This window comes from Bidens hawaiensis, unplaced genomic scaffold, assembly GCF_021521415.1.
Source record: "Bidens hawaiensis isolate Kalapana, Puna unplaced genomic scaffold, B.hawaiensis_p1.1 tig00007577_1, whole genome shotgun sequence".
Lineage (NCBI taxonomy): Eukaryota > Viridiplantae > Streptophyta > Magnoliopsida > Asterales > Asteraceae > Bidens > Bidens hawaiensis.
This window is the reverse complement of record NW_027491528.1, coordinates 939657-957033: the sequence shown is the minus strand read 5'-3', so window position 1 is coordinate 957033 and position 17377 is coordinate 939657. Positions and strand designations below refer to the sequence as shown.

Sequence of the window (17377 nt, the reverse complement as noted above, 5' to 3'; positions counted from 1 at the left end):
AGATTTTAAGAGGAAATCAAGGTAACTTTGCATGTTTGGCTAAAAATAAAGAGTAATGTTTAACTAGCTTGGACGTTGAGTGAAAGGGGTAACGCAAATTGGAAGTTTCTTTATTAGTTTTCGGAATTAATGTCATGCTAGCCTAGCTAGTGTAGTTTTTTTTTTAATAAATAAATATCTTTGGTCGTATTAGGGCAATTGCTACCGTTTTACTCTCAACTTGAACTTATCCATCCGAACCTTCCAGTTTGACACCCGACAAAAGACTACGTGTTGGTTAATCTGTTTTATATTAATTCACGTACGTAATAATATATATATATATATATATATATATATATATATTCCAAAGTGTGTGTGTGAACACGAGGCCATTTGCTTATACAAAAAGGTCCTACGTACGTAGAATAATGACCATTGATATATTGTACGTGGAAGTTGGCTAGCTGGCTGTATCTCAATTGTATATTATTATTATTATTATTATTGGCTTTTCTGTTTTGTTTATAAATATATAAGGATGTGTGAAGTCTGGGGAGCAAGTACAACCACACGATGATAGAAACAACAACTGAAGAGCTGTTAAGGAAGATCCAGAAGCTAGAACAAGACCATGCCAACCTTAAACAGGATATACAAAACCTCAACATCACCATCACCTCTAATTCAGTGCTTGAAGGCGGTGGTGGTGCACTGAATCTAAGAGAAAGTGAATACGTGAATTTACTACACTCAATGCCTCAGTCGGTGCATGTCTTTGATCTTAACAATCGCATTATCTACAGGTCAGTCAATCACCACATGCATATTATTATTATTATTCTCTACATTAATATTTATTTATATATGCTTCATGATATATGAATATGTGTAGGAACCAAATGGCAGAAAATCTTTATGGGTATACAGTTGAAGAAGTTCTAAGGAAAACTGCTCCGGACATTATTATAGGACCTACGTATTCAGAATTCGCTACGCTTATTATACAACGGGCTGTGAAAGGAGAGACGTGATCAGGCCAGTTTCCTGTTAGGAACAAGTGCTGGGAAAAGTTTAATGTTATTACTACTCTTGCACCATGTCGTGATGAGTAAGGAATAATTTCTGGTGTCACATGCATATGTACTGATTGTCGACAGTTTCGCCCAAGATCAAATGTTGATGCGAATTCTCATCAAGCGCTACAATCTGCAATCATCTCAAAGATATCAAATTTGGTTAGTAACTATTTAATTTCATTTAACTGTTTTTTTTCATTTAAATGCAACCGAGCGCTTTGATGGTAATTGAATATATCATATATGATGAGGGTTCAATGGGGGAACTTCAAAAGAGTGGGCTATGGAGCCATGCCTTTTATATGTAAAAAAAATAATATAAAACTTAATTTTACATGTAAAAAATTCGTTTTAGCATACACATTTTTGGAGTTTTTGCGAAGAAGATATTCCAATAAAAAAATTATTTTGCAAAACACACACACACACATATATATATATATTATTTTTTATTGTGTTTATATATAAAAATTCTAAAAAGATTATGTAAAAATGTGTGTTTACATGTAAAAATAATTTTTTTTATTTATTTTTTATTTTTTTTTTACATGTAAAAGACATGGTTCATGTCCCTCACTTTTTTGTGGTTCCCTTTGAACTTGAACCTGCCAATATTATATATTAACGAATATTAGATAAATAGTATATGAAAACAAACATAGTGTACAAACTAATTTACGCTAGCTACTGAATTAATCATTTATTAGAAGCAAAAACACCATCTTAATTTTTAGACAAATGGACTACTGATTGTTGCCAGGCTTCCAAGGTCAAGATGAAAATGAAGACAGCCAATATGGATCATGATTCGGATGTAGAGGCACGGAAAGGTTTATCTGTAAAGGTAGAGGCATGGATGGGTAATAAAGGAATATCGTGGCCATGGAAAGGAACTGATCATAATAATATGAATATAGATACTACTACTTCTTCTTCTGATATAAAACCAAGTCGTTTTGATTGGCTTTGGTTACATAATAATAATGACCAAGAACACGAGCCACTCCCACAAACCAGTTGTGAAATTATAGAAGCTCCAGGGTCATCATGGTCATATTCAAGTAGCTCATGTAGTGAATATTCCGTCAACCTCCACACTGAAAACTTGGATGTTGAGATCTCGTGGGGCGACCTGATAATCCGGGAACAAGTTGAGCAAGGTTCATATTTCACTTTCTACATATAGAAATTATTAATTTTTGAGAAATACATTTAGTGAAGAACTTATTATATTTGGAATGTTTTTAAGCTAAAAAAGCTTAACTTCTTTTGCAATAGACAACACTCAATACAAAATGCTATTGTTTCTGCAATCTGTAGTTAACTATAATGAAACCATGTAGTTTTTTTTATTTGTCTGACTTTTTTGATGTTTGATATTTTAATTACTTGTTACAACGATTTTCACAGGTTCAAGTGGGACAGTATATCATGCACTGTTGTATGGATCCGTATGTTTTCTAATTCCCACTTAATACATCTTGTTAGGATGCTTGTTCAAAATGCTAATTGTTCTAAAATGCCAAGTTATATGCATCTGTGTTATGTAGGATGTTGCAGTTAAGATATTTAACACGCAAGAATACCCTGTAGATGTCATCCAATCCTTCATAAAAGAGGTTCTTTTTTCTTTATGCTGAATTTTGAAAACTCTGCATTTGAATGTCATATACTTACTATTACTATAATTATACTGTTATGATTTGAAGGTAAGTCTGATGAAACGACTTAGATATCCAAATATTTCGCTCTTTATGGGGGCTGTTGTTTCACCTCAACATCTATGCATTGTTACCGAGTTTCTTCCCTGGTTGGTCCTCTAATATGCAATAATGATAAGTAGTAACGTTTTGTGGTCCAATATAGATATAAGTAATTATATGTTTTTTTTTTATTTTACAGTGGAAGTTTGTTGAGGTTACTTCAGCACAGTGCGATAAAATTAGATTGGAGACGCCGAGTTCATATGGCTATGGATATTGTGTGTATCATGCGAATTAATTATTGTTTCTTAATTCAGTTTGAATATAAAGGTAGTAACTAAGTTCTTGTTTGTGTAGGCGCAGGGCATGAATTATCTTCATTGTTGCCAGCCGCCTATCATTCACCGTGATCTCAAGTCTTCAAATATTCTTGTTGACAAGAATTGGAATCTGAAGGCATGTTTGTTATGATTACTTTTATTTATTTTCATTTTTTTATTCATAGGGCCATATGAGTAAAAATGATTAATTTTGTGCATTTAATAGGTTGCCGACTTTGGTCTCTCCCGTATCAAACACGAAACCTACTTGGCAACAAGTATCGGGATAGGACCGGTACTGCAATGTTCTTTGTCTATTACTTAACAAGACTTGTGATATTCGGTCCTTTGCTATATTCTGTTGGGCTAATATTGACCAAGACCCAGGAACTTGATGGACTGACCCATTTGCAGAACTTGGGCCAAGGATACTGCGGTGATGGATCAAAACAGAATGCAGCAAGAAAATAGCAGCATGTGGCATACCAGATTAGAACGAGTAAACAGGAATGAGAACGTTGGGGAATCATGGACGTTGTGGAGCTGCATGGATCGAGAAAGAATAGGAGATCAGTTAGTTTTGTTAGTATTTAATGGTAGCTAATGATAGTTCTGTATTTTGTCTCATTTTATTTTCCTTTGTTCTACATCAATTTTTTTTTAAAGCATTCGACTGGTTTACATTGTGTTTTTGATCTTGTTTAAAGCCTCGGACTGATCCAAATCTCACATTTGGTATCAGAGCACTTGTTCTGATCCGTTCGTATGCCTAAATACCTTCGATTCGAAACCATGTCAGCCATAGCAACTACCTCAAACCCCTCAAAAGATAGCTCCTTTCCATTCCAGTGTCCAGTTCTCACATCCACAAATTATAACACCTGGGCAATCAAGATGGAGGCAATAATGGATGCCCACGGGTTGTGGGAAGCCATCGAGCCAGCGGCCGGCGTGACCGTAGACGAGAAGAAGTCCAAACAAGCTCGAGCCTTTATTTTCCAATCGATCCCAGAGGAGGTGTTGGCCCAGGCAGCAAAGAAGAAGACTGCCAAGGAGGTATGGGACTCGCTGAAGTCTCGCTATATCGGGGCAGAACGAGTACAGAAGGCCCGGTTGAGGATATTGAAGAGTGAGTTTGAAGCTATCCACATGAAGGATGGAGAGTCGATCGATAAATATGCAGGAAAATTGTCGGGTATGGTGTCAAAGTTCAATAGTGTCGGAGGGACACTCGGTGACGAAGAGATGGTTCGGAAGTTGTTTGACACCGTCCCCGACCGGTTCATCAATCTAGTAGCATCCATTGAACAAAGTGCTACTGTAGATTCAATGGCGTTTGAAGAGGCAGTTGCTCATTTGAAGGCGTACGAAGATCGGTTGAAGCTTCGTCAAACTTACCAAAACAACGAGAGCAGTTTGTTACTCTCTCGGTTTAATGGAGTACAAAATGCAAAGGGCAGTGTGCGTCAGCAGCAACATGGAGGGCGAAGCAGAGGCGACCGGGGTGGTCGAGGAGGATTCCGAGGTCGAGGCCGTGGTAGGGGTAACCGTGGTGGAGATGCGGGGAATCAAGATCAAAGGAACAATGTGAAAGGAAGGGATAAGAAACACATAATGTGTTTCAATTGTAATCAATATGGTCACTTTGCATCCGAATGCAAAGAACCAAAGGAGAAGAAAGAAGAGGCACACTTAACTCAAGAAGATGAGCCAGCAGTGCTCTTGAGTATTTGTGGAGTAGAAGCAACAAACATGGTGTTATTAAATGCAGATAAGGTCATTCCAACCCAAGCTGCTGTCCCAGACACAAGAGATACATGGTATCTTGATAATGGTGCTAGCAACCATATGACCGGGGTTAAAGAGTTCTTCGCAGAACTAGATACAAACGTAACCGGAGAAGTGAAGTTTGGTGACGGGTCAAAGGTACAAGTAGTTGGAAAGGGTACACTATTAATTGAATCAAAGAATGGTGAGCAGTTGGTGATCTCAAATGTCTACTACATTCCAGCACTAAAAAGCAACATTTTAAGCTTGGGTCAAATGACTGAAGAAGGCTATGATATCCGTCTGCATGGAGCAACCCTAAAGATGTATAATGAATCTCAGAGGCTGGTTATGAAGATACAAAGGTCACAAAATCGTTTGTATAAGATTGCTTTGCAAATTACCAAACCCGTTTGCATGTTAACCAAGTTGAGTGAAGAAGCTTGGATATGGCATGCAAGAATGGGGCACGTGAACTTTGATGTACTGGAATCAATGTCCAGAAGATGTTTGGTAAAGGGTTTACCTCACATAGTACACCCAAGACAAGTATGTGGAGGGTGTATGATTGCAAAGCAAACAAGAGGGTCATTTCCAAAAGAGTCAACTTGGAGAGCAACCAAGCCACTGGAGTTAATTCATGCAGATTTATGTGGACCCATTTCACCTCAAACTCATGGAGGTAATCGGTATTTCTTATTACTTGTTGATGATTACACACGTTTTATGTGGGTTTATCTTCTAAAAACAAAAGATGAAGCATTTATTATGTTTAAGAAGTTCAAATTGCAAATGGAACAAGATAGTTCATACCATGTAAAGATGTTGAGAACAGATCGAGGAGGCGAGTTTACTTCACATCAATTTGATGACTTTTGTCAAAGAATGAAGATTAGAAGACAACTAACTACGCCCTACACTCCTCATCAAAACGGGGTGGTGGAGCGTAGAAATAGAACCGTGGTGGAGATGACCCGATCGATATTAAAGTCTATGGGAGTCCCGGATCAATTATGGGGAGAAGCGGTTAGACACTCTGTATACTTGCTCAATCGTATGGCAACAAAGTCGGTAAAGAATGCAACCCCGTATGAAGTGTGGAAGAACAAAAGGCCAAAAGTGTCACACTTAAAGGTGTTTGGGTGTGTTGCTTATGTCAAAGATGTGAGTAAGAAGCCAGCCAAGTTAAGTGATCGAGGTATCCCGATGGTTCATTTGGGAATAGCAGAAAAGAGCAAAGGGTATAGGCTACTAAATCCGGCTGATATGAAGGTGGTAATAGCTTCCCCAAGTGAAGTTGTATTTGATGAGGGAAAGAAGTGGGCCTGGAGCAGTGAGCTTAATGTGAAAGGCCCAATAGTGTCTTGGTGTGCCGATGAATTTGGAGATGTTGGTGAAAGTAATCACAGTGGCCAAAGTAAAGAACACAGAGGGAATAACTCAACAACAGAACAGGTGCAAAATGAAGATGATGATGGTGATTCAAATGAAGGTGTTGATACGTTCGATCACACTCCTATAAGAGGCCAACGATCATTAAATGAGCTCTATCAAGAGACCGAACCGATGTCGGATGAACGGGTACAAGAGTTATATGGCGAGTTGATGTTGATTGATGAGGAACCAACTTCATTCGAAGAGGCTGCAGAAGATAGAGCTTGGCTCGAGGCCATGGAAGATGAGTTAAAGTCTATAGAACGAAACGAGACTTGGACTCTAACCGAACTTCCAACGGGCCACAGGCCAATTGGTTTAAAGTGGGTATACAAGTTGAAGAAAGATGCAAAGGGTAGTATAACCAAACATAAAGCCCGGTTGGTTGCAAAGGGGTACGTGCAAAAACAAGGAGTCGACTATGAAGATGCCTTTGCACCGGTTGCTCGTATCGAATCCGTGAGGCTTCTGTTGAGCATAGCCGCCAAAGAGGGCTGGATTGTGCATCACTTAGATGTAAAATCCGCTTTCTTGAACGGGGAACTCAAAGAGGAAGTCTATGTAACACAACCGGTCGGGTTTGAAGTCAAAGGCAAAGAAAGGATGGTGTATCGGTTGCATAAAGCCCTCTATGGTTTGAGGCAAGCTCCGAGAGCTTGGAATGCACGGCTAGATAAAGAACTCAAGGCCCTCGGTTTTAGTAGGTGCATTCACGAGCAAGCCATCTACAAGGTACACAAACAAGATTGTGCTCTTATTGTAGGTGTTTATGTGGATGACTTGATTGTAACCGGTTCAAGTGAAGAAAGTATAACCGAGTTCAAAGCCAAGATGATGATGATTTTTGAAATGAGTGATTTGGGCAAGTTATCTTATTATCTTGGTATTGAAGTTAATCAAAGTAAAGATGGCATTACTTTGAAGCAAGAAGGGCATTCTAGTAAAATCTTAAATATGGTGGGTATGGAGAGGTGCAATGCATCCAAGCTACCTATGAAGAACAAGCTGCAATTGACGAAAGATGAAGAAGGTAAGCCTGTTGACCAAACCGAATACAGAAGAATGGTTGGGTGTCTCCGGTATCTTATGCACACTCGACCCGACATCACATATGCAGTTGGTGTTGTGAGCCGATTCATGCAGGAGCCGAAAGAAAGTCACATGGCTGCAATTAAACAGATTTTGAGGTATCTTAAGGGTACAAAAGGGTATGGGCTGATGTACAGCCGAGAAGGTAAAGGTGAGCTGCACGGGTATAGTGACAGCAGTTACGGTATGGACTTGGAGGATAGACGAGGAACCATGGGTGTGGTATTTTATTATGCGGGTAACTTGATCACCTGGGCTTCGCAGAAGCAAAGAACCGTGGCATTGAGCTCTTGTGAGGCTGAATATATGGCTGCAGCTGCAGCCACATGCCAAGGGTTGTGGCTGAAAAACCTGTTGTCCGAGTTGATGGGCAGGAAGGTGAAACAGTTTACTTTGAGTGTGGATAATGTTTCAGCCATAGCACTCATGAAGAACCCCGTTTTTCACAACCGAAGCAAGCACATTGACACAAAGTATCACTTCATTCGGGAATGTGTTGAAAGAGGTGATGTTAATGTTGAGCATGTTCGAGGAGAGTGGCAAAAGGCAGATATTCTTACGAAGGCATTACCGCGGGTCAAGTTCACTGAGATGAGAAGGTTAATAGGGGTCTTGGATGTCAACATTACGGGGGAGAATGTTGGGCTAATATTGACCAAGACCCAGGAACTTGATGGACTGACCCATTTGCAGAACTTGGGCCAAGGATACTGCGGTGATGGATCAAAACAGAATGCAGCAAGAAAATAGCAGCATGTGGCATACCAGATTAGAACGAGTAAACAGGAATGAGAACGTTGGGGAATCATGGACGTTGTGGAGCTGCATGGATCGAGAAAGAATAGGAGATCAGTTAGTTTTGTTAGTATTTAATGGTAGCTAATGATAGTTCTGTATTTTGTCTCATTTTATTTTCCTTTGTTCTACATCAATTTTTTTTTAAAGCATTCGACTGGTTTACATTGTGTTTTTGATCTTGTTTAAAGCCTCGGACTGATCCAAATCTCACATATTCTTGGAGTTGGTTATCATTTGATAAATTTGTTTTCATAAACGTCAATTTAGTTACTCAAAATGAGTACCATCAAACTATGCTTACATTCGTTAATCTTTTAATTCCCAGCCTCAGTGGATGGCACCAGAAGTTCTCCGCGATGAGCAAGTGGATGAAAAGTAAGCATGTATCTTGTTCTATTCATGTTGAGCTAAACGCATGAATTAGCATGAGCCGGTTTTTGAGCTAAACTCTTGTTGTTGATGTGTAGTTCTGATGTGTACAGTTATGGTGTGGTATTGTGGGAAATTACCACTGGAAAGATCCCTTGGGAATATCTCAACTCAATGCAGGTTTGAAACATGCATCTCTTATAAAGTGTACCGATTGATGTTACCAAAATTTGAAATCTTCCGTGTTTAACATCAAAATGTAATGAAACTTACAGGTTATTCAAGCTGTGGGATTCTTGAATAAGCGGTTAGAGATTCCAAATGATGTTGATCCACAGTGGGCTTCTCTTATTGAAAGTTGTTGGTCAAGGTTAGTTAATATTTGATTGTCAAATATTTTATGACTAGTTTTGAAGGAACATTATGTCAACTTATAACTTGTTATTTTCTTGGTCAGGGAACCGCAATCACGGCCAACATTCCAGGAAATACTAATTAAGCTGAGGGGTTTGCATAAGAAGTTTACAGTTCAATTTGAGGGTTCCTGAAAAAAAGAATAATAATGCATGATGTGGTTTTGTTTAAATGAACTACAGACACCTTGATCTTGATACACACACATATATATATATACTTTCAAAGTTATTTCCTATTGTGAGTTTGTGGCGGATACAGGATACCCAATTCAACACTTAGGTCAATTACAACAGAGAAACTGGACTAACTTGTTATTTTGTCCCTTGTAATGTTTGATTTTATTTTTATTATTCTTCATATGTTTCTTGACATAAAAAAAACGAGTATCAATTTGTTTCTATCAAATTTATGTTATCTTCAATATTAATAGTAAGCTTTGCTAATATGGTGGCCTGTTGGGTCAAGTTAGTAACGGGTCAAAGCATTTTCAGGTCAAGCTGAGTTTACAAACGGATTCTGAACAAAATAGGTATGTTCAAAACATGTAGTTTTTGAAAGATGTGTCGGTTTCTACATGTGTCCACCCTGGGATGTAGGTTATGCTGCCCTGGGTGCTTGATGCCCAAAATACACCCACTATGATATGCCGAACGTTATGGCCTATGTTGCCGGGCGTAGGCTACCATGGTATGTTTTCTTTGACACGTCTCGTCGTGTTTTTGTTTCATATATTGAAACAAAACCAAGTATTATTATTACATCATCAAAAAAAAAATACAAAAACTTGTCTTTTTATTTTAATTACCTAAGGTCCGAACTAAATAATCTTCAAACTTTCAATCATCCTAAAAGTCGACATGCAATATGCGTAAAAATTTTATATATTCTCAACAACTTGTGTTGAGCGAGTAACCACATTTTGATATTATATAACATTAAAATAACCAATTCTTTTTGTGATTGTGAATTACAACAACTAATGTAAACTAATAATGTCTTTTCCCCAACACTAGGCCAAGTACTCAGACGACGTATGATCATACTATGAGGATGTATATGAGATATCAACCAAACAAAAGCAGTAAACACATAGTCATATAACAACTAACAATTAATCAAAGCAATTACACAACACACAATTTATAGAATGATAGTTGAGATATCAATGTGTTATAAATGTGTGTTTTGGTACGTATAAAGCCCCCAAAATAAAAGTATGAAAAAGGGACGTGATTAATCACATTTGATATTTGGCGAGTTAAGGAAGGAGATGATTGAGAATAAAGCGAACCGACTAAATTATATGAAAATCCTAAAAAAACTATAATATTAAACTATGATAAAAACTAGGAAGAAACAAACCAAAATTACCAAAAGTTATGAAGTATAACTCAACGTAATAAAGAAACAATAGTTAAGCAAGTGTTGGTTCGTGTCTGACCCGGATGTCGGTTGGAGACCGAAATTGGGTCCAATATGTCCAAAATAACATGAAAAACATATAACATAAAAGGGCCAAGAGCTAATTCGGATCAATTCATGTGAAATTTGAAAAGCCCCAATTAAACTTAACATAAACCCTAAACGAGCCTTAGTAAAATCGATCAAAGAAACCCCTTCAATCATTGAAATTGATTGGGCGCTTTCATTATGAAAACAAACAACTTTTATGTTCATAACTTACCTAGAAGATTGATGGAACAATGAGATAATGAGGTGATGAACACCTTTTGACTTTCAAAAGTCAAACCTTGAGCAATTAGCAACCACAAACCGGAATTGAGAGTGGGAATTTGTGGAACGACAGAATATTAAGCTTGAGGGATGTTAGTTTATATAAAGTAGCCGTTTAAACTTGTTTAATTAACGAGATTTGGTGTATCTTTTGATTAATGTAGGAAATGAATGCAATTAAGTCATATGATCTCAGCTTTTGCAAAGAGTTAACGAATTAAAGTCACAAAATCGTTCATACACATCTCTTGGAGGTTACTTCAAGAAATCAAGGTGTTTGGGATCGAATTGACAAAAAAAAATGAAGATGCCAAAATTCTTCACCGATAGCACCATCGGTCGTGTGTCGCGACGGGCTCCTCCCGTCGCGTAGCACGACTGACATAGAAACTCCGAAAAACCTCCCTCGTCGCGCATCGTGACGGGCTTGGTCTCTATTAGTCATGTAGCGCGCCGAGGTGGGAACATCACAAGTTTGATATTTTACAATCTTAGCCCGCAAACTTTGATTTAGCATGATATTAAACTGAAATAAGTGAATTTAAGATTTGTTAACTAGATAAACATGCCATAAGAATATAAATGAGGTAAACACCAAAAATACTCAATAAATACATGATTTCTTTAATACAAATAATCTGAATCACAAACCCAAGTTGGGTATAAAATACAAATACAAATACAAATACAAGCTAGAAATAGAAAACCCTAAATTTCATAGGCTATCCCCCAAAAAACATGGTATTTATCTCTCGCACTCTATCGCTGTAAATCACACCATCAACTTCGTCTTTGATCAGCCGTCGTCCCCATGTTCATTCAGATCTTGTCTAGCGTACTGACGAGTGGTCCATGGGACAACCCTTAATTGATCTAATGTCTTTAGTAATCATGCATTGAATTGGTTTATTTTGTGGAATTAGATAACTACGATGTTATGGGTGAATTGTAGGTACAAAGGAGGTTCCGGAGCTAAAGACGTATAACGAAGAAACCTAAGGAACCGGAGACGCGAAAGAAGTCAAAAACGTGAATACAAGGTGCATGGCCGGAGTCTACCGTGACCCACGGTTCAAACCGTGGGCGACAGTTCAAAGAGGAGCAAATGGACAGAGGCCACTGTACCGTGGCCTATGTCCCACCGGGAAGCCCACCGTGGCCCACGGTGGAGACCGTGGGCCACGGTCCAGTATTGCAAGAAGATCACCGTGACCCACGGTGTAGACCGTGTGCCACGGTTCGGGTCGTAACTGCCGATTTCTTTTGGTTTATTACTCATTTTTGGGCTGTCTTTTTATGATCCTTCATTCAAAAACAACCTAGGGACGAATTTTTGAGAACAAGAACAATACTTTGGTGATTATAATAATTCGTTTGGGTTTATGATTCGTACGATTATCTTAATTGATGTGATGATTAATCAAACGATGTGTGGCTAGTACTCTTTATGTTCTCTCCCGAATTGTAAGGTTTTCAATTGATTACTTGTTATCCGTTTATGTTATTTGTGGGATAGTCTTTTGATCCTATGATTAGATTGCTATGGAGATTATGAGTTTGATTAGTAATTGTTAGTATAGTGTAAATCTGTGTTCTTGATTATCAGTTCTTGGTGCCATAGGCAATCGAGATTTATTAAAAGAGAATTAGGGTTAACTATATAAAACTGATTATTGAGTGACAACCTTGCGTTTTTATAATCGAAGTACTTAGTCCTATTTTATCACATTCAATCGCATTTTCACGAACTATGTTTATGTAGTTAATCCCTAACGTAAACGTTAACTTTATCAATATTGAAAACCTGAAATCGGGAGAGAGCATTGTTTCTCGTATTGTTTAAAACTCGTTTATTGCTTTAGTTTTTTTTGTTAATCAAAACCAAACAACCAAATATTTGAATTTACTTTTTGCACTTAGTTTATAAATAACAAAACTACTTGGTAACACAATTTCCATAAACTCCCTGTGTTCGATACCCGCTTATCGCTATCTAATAGTTGTAATCAGTTTATTTTTGAGTGAGTCTTCGACCTCACGTCAAATTTTGGCGCCGTTGCCGGGGAGTAGTGCGCAACGTGTGTTAGCTTTAGTAATTTTTGTTTGTTATTTTCGGGTTTACGCTAGTTATGTTAGTGTGCAGGTACCTACAGGTGTATGCATACTAGAAGATCTAATAGGTCATCACCGCTAGTAATTGATCCTGAGATTAACAGAATGCTTCGAAGAAACCGAGTCTTACTCAGGGAGAACAAGCTTCTTGGTTCTCCAATTACATCAAACAGCAACATGAATTCACCAGTTCCCACTTCGGGTCAACCAATCCCGACTACACCTCCACCAATCAACACTAATATACCTACAACATCAAGAGAATTGCCACCTCACACAACCAAACCCATCCCTGATCAGTACACCTTTGCAACATCATCCACATTGCCAGCTATTTCCAACCTTTTTCCTACCTTTGGTGCATCATCATCTCAACAAAACAAACCACCAACCTTTCAACAATCACAATCAAGCTACCAATATCAACCCCAACCTTTCATGCAACATTCAAGATCACAAGGTGACAGATACGAATATGGATTTGACAGTGAATTTGAGGGGTATGAAGTGGAAGGATACTACATGGGAGGTGATGGAAGCAAAAGGGTAAATCCAACAAATTTTGGTTATGTTCAATGGCAACAACCGGAACCGTTGCAAGAGTTTAATCGACAACAACCACCGCCGGTTGTCCAACAAAGCGTTCAACCACCATCGATTCAACAACAGGCTCGACAACAACCAACGCCGGTTGTTGTTCATCAACAAGCTCAATCGCCACCGATTGTTCAACAACCACAAGGGTAACCTCAAGATCAATAATTTCAACAACAAATGCCCCAACCACAGTTTCAACAACAATTTGCGCAGCCAAGGTCCGTTTATAGGAAAATGGGTCAACCAAGAGTACCAATCGGGGTACCAAGAAGGCATGCAAGAGAAATGGTAAGGGGGATTGAAGCCCATTTCCGACCAATCATTACTAATAATATGTCTCCAGTGGTTATTCCTCACAATCAAGAAGGGAGTACATTTGAAGTGAGAACCAATGCACTCCAAAGTCTACCAAAGTATAAGGGGTTAGCAACGGAGGAACCGTATTTTCATTTGGAGGCATATGAATCTATGTGCAACACAATTGGGGGTCAAGGTTTTTCGGCGGATGAGATGAAATTGGTTCTTTTTCAATTTTCGTTGGAAGATAAAGCAAAGAGATGGTTCTACACATTGCCTTCCGAATCAATTTACACTTGGGCCGAGATGCAACAACGATTTTTGGAAGAATTTTACACGGCTCAAAAGACTAAAGATGCAAGAAGGAGTCTAAGATCTTTCCAACAACAATCAGGCGAAATGTTTCATGTAGCGTTTGAGCGGTTTAATATGATGATTAAGAATTGTCCTCATCATGGTATTGCTCTTTGGGAGTTATTGAATGCGTTTCATGAAGGGTTGAGTGCGGAAGATGAACAAAATTTAATGTCGATTACAAATGGGTCATTTGGTACTAACTATGAGCAAGTAGGTTGGGCATATTTGGAACAAATGGCGGTTACTTCAAAGAGAAAAGCCCAAACTGGACGAAGAGCAAAAGACCGGCGATTGGTAGACCTCAAGTGCAAGCCATGGAAGAAGGAAATATACACACTACTAATCAGGTAATTGATGTTTTTACAAATTGTAACGAGTTGGGTCATGCTTCGGAGGTATGTGGGGTAGTTCAAGCATCAGTGGAGGAGGTATGTGGGGTAGGTCAAGTACTTTATGTAATTTGTTGTTAAAAGATGCTACTTTTGATTTTACTAATTAGTGTTTGCAAGCATTTAATGTTTTGAAGGAACAATTGGTGAAAGCTCCCATTCTACAACCACCGGATTGGTCAAAGCCGTTTGAGATCATGTGTGATGCTAGTGATACTACTAACGCAGCGGTGTTGGGTCAACGAGTTGATAAAAAATCGGTGGTAATTTATTATGCGAGTAAAACATTATCTGAAGCGCAACTTAATTATACAACCACCGAAAAAGAATTACTTGCGGTGGTGTATGCTTTGGATAAGTTTTGCTCGTATATTTGGGGCAGTAAGGTGATCGTTTATTCGGACCATAATGCGGTTCGATATTTGATGGAGAAGAAGGATGCAAAAGCGCGGTTAATTTGATGGGTATTGCTTTTGCAAGAGTTTAATTTAGAGGTTCGAGATAAAAATGGGTGTGAAAATGTCGTGGCGGATCACCTATCCCGAATTCCATTGGAGGGTGTCGATGACCCGATGGAGATAAACGAACGGTTTCCCGATGAACAATTGTTAGCCGTGTCAACTGCACCGTGGTATGCCCACTTTGTGAATTATTTAGCAACGGGGTCTATTCCAAGTCATTGGGTGAAGAAAAGAAGACAACGGTTCATGGACCAAGTGAAACAATTTATTTGGGATGAACCGGACTTGTTCAAGATTGGTTCGGATCAAATGATAAGGAGGTGTATTCCCGATTCTGAGGTATGGGAGATTTTGACTCATGCACATGCATCAGCGTGTGGGGGTCATTTTAGCGGTCAGAAAACGGGCTACTGGGTGCTTCAATGTGGGTTTTATTGGCCCACCATTTTCAAAGATGCAAGTGAGTATGCCCAACATTGTTTAAATTGTCAAAAGTTGGGTAGTATCTCGAAACGGGATGAAATGCCATTGCAACCGATTTTGGTGTTAGAGATTTTTGATGTATGGGGAATTGACTTTATGGGCCCATTTCCAAACTCAAATGGATTTTTATATATCTTGGTTGCAGTCGATTATTGTAACATCCCAAAATTTGTAATAATAAATAATTAATATATTATTTATTTATGACCGAAAAGTTTACTTGTGTTAATTAGAAAAATAGTAAAATAATAAAGATAGAAGGATAAGTAGGCTAATTAGATGTAATTAATTATGGACCAAAAAGGAAAGATGAGCCTAAGGTACATGGGCTTAAGGGAGTATAAATACCCCTTAAAAACCTAACCCTTTCCATTTTCATACATCTCTACACCATAACCTACACCATCAAAAACACACACTTCTCCAATTCCAGTTTTTAGAAAACCACTCATAAAGACACAACGATTTCTGGAGATCTGACCGTCGGATCGGTCTCAAATTTTAGCTGAATATTCATGACATATATATGACGATTTCCACCGATCAGATCTTCTATCAGAGGTCGGGAAGTACGGTTTGTATCAGCAAAACCATAGCAGCTCAAAAATAAAGATTCCGTCGACTGTTTAGCTTTTCTGGCGACTGTAGCGGCTGTTTCCGTTGAAGGTGAGATGATGGGTTTGTATATCGGGACAAGACGGTGCCGTGGTCGCTTGAATCACTCAAATCAAAGTTCGTTTGATATGGTTTTGAGCCTCTCGAGTGATTTCAGACAAAAACCTCAAAGGTATGTTTTTGCTAAAAAGGCTTACTTTTCATGAACGGATTTACATGAAAATTGGTAGGATGATAGATTGGGTCATGGTTATTTATAAAGTAATGAACTTGATAATAAACGGGTTAGTTGGTTCGTTTCGGGTAAAACGAGTAGTGTTTGGTTTGTGAAAAGTACGAGAAAACGAAGTCGGTTTTGCATGAAACTTAGTAGGCTAGTAAATCGGACCTTATTATGTGATAAAGTTGCAAACTTGATGTTAAAAATGAACTTAACGAACCTGCGGTTATGAACGGCTCGATAAAGAAAGTCCTAGATCTAGTTTTTTAACGTTTTAAGCCTAAAGGTCCAAACTTTACGATATCCCGTGTCAAGTCTTATCCGAAAATGGCCATGGGAACGTTTACGGGAATGGTTAAGATCATATAAAAGGTTTATATGTTGAAACATAAACGATTAGTGGGTTAAGACCAAACCCGCATCTACAGCTGCACATTCAAGTTCGCCTTCAGTTAAGTTCGCCGCTGATATGTTCGCTCACATATAAGTTCGCCGCTGATATGTTCGCTTACATATAAGTTCGCCCGCTTTTATGTTCGCTTACATATAAGTTCGCTTACATTCAAGTTCGAGTACATTGAGACCCGGATACATGGTGTCTCGTACATGTATACGTGTATACATTTGAGGGTATGCATTGTAAAGACTTAAGAAGATAAAATACTAGAACGTTAAAATAAATGAAAAACCTAATATGCTAAGTAAAAGTAATCTAATACTGGGTCATCAGATTAGATCAGATGAGTATTGTTACGTGTAACTTATATACAGTTAGCCGAGCTCAATTTAAGAAGGGACTAACTATTAACGGAGAAAGAAACAGGATCCAGGTGAGTTTCTAGCCCCACTTCCTTGTTATGTTTTCGGGGTTGTGTGCATACTCGATGTGATAGTTAATACACTTACCTTAAGTGGTAAGTGTATGCCTTGTATGATTTATGTATGATGATTGTTTGACGGGGATATTGCATGTAACGCCAAGTGACAGTTATGATTGATGTGTGTATATGATAAGTGAAAAATGTATGTATGTTATGATGATAGCACATGAACGATCTTCGGATATTGCATGTGCTGCCGTGTGATAGTCAAAGATATGACTATATATATATGATATATGAATGATGTATGTATGTTATGGTGATGGTACGTGAACA

At 38.3% G+C, this 17377-nt stretch overlaps 1 pseudogene across 1 annotated transcript; it reads left to right on the top strand.

The window, feature by feature from the left end:
- The first annotated feature begins 555 nt into the window (after positions 1 to 555).
- Positions 556 to 16015, top strand: LOC143635558 (uncharacterized; annotated as a pseudogene). Its single transcript, XR_013154079.1, has 15 exons — positions 556 to 785; positions 875 to 1217; positions 1819 to 2218; positions 2469 to 2509; positions 2609 to 2677; positions 2768 to 2868; positions 2961 to 3039; positions 3119 to 3217; positions 3308 to 3376; positions 8495 to 8544; positions 8637 to 8718; positions 8814 to 8908; positions 8996 to 9058; positions 15118 to 15200; positions 15933 to 16015. The product of XR_013154079.1 is annotated as an uncharacterized LOC143635558 (transcript).
- The last annotated feature ends 1362 nt before the right edge of the window (positions 16016 to 17377 follow it).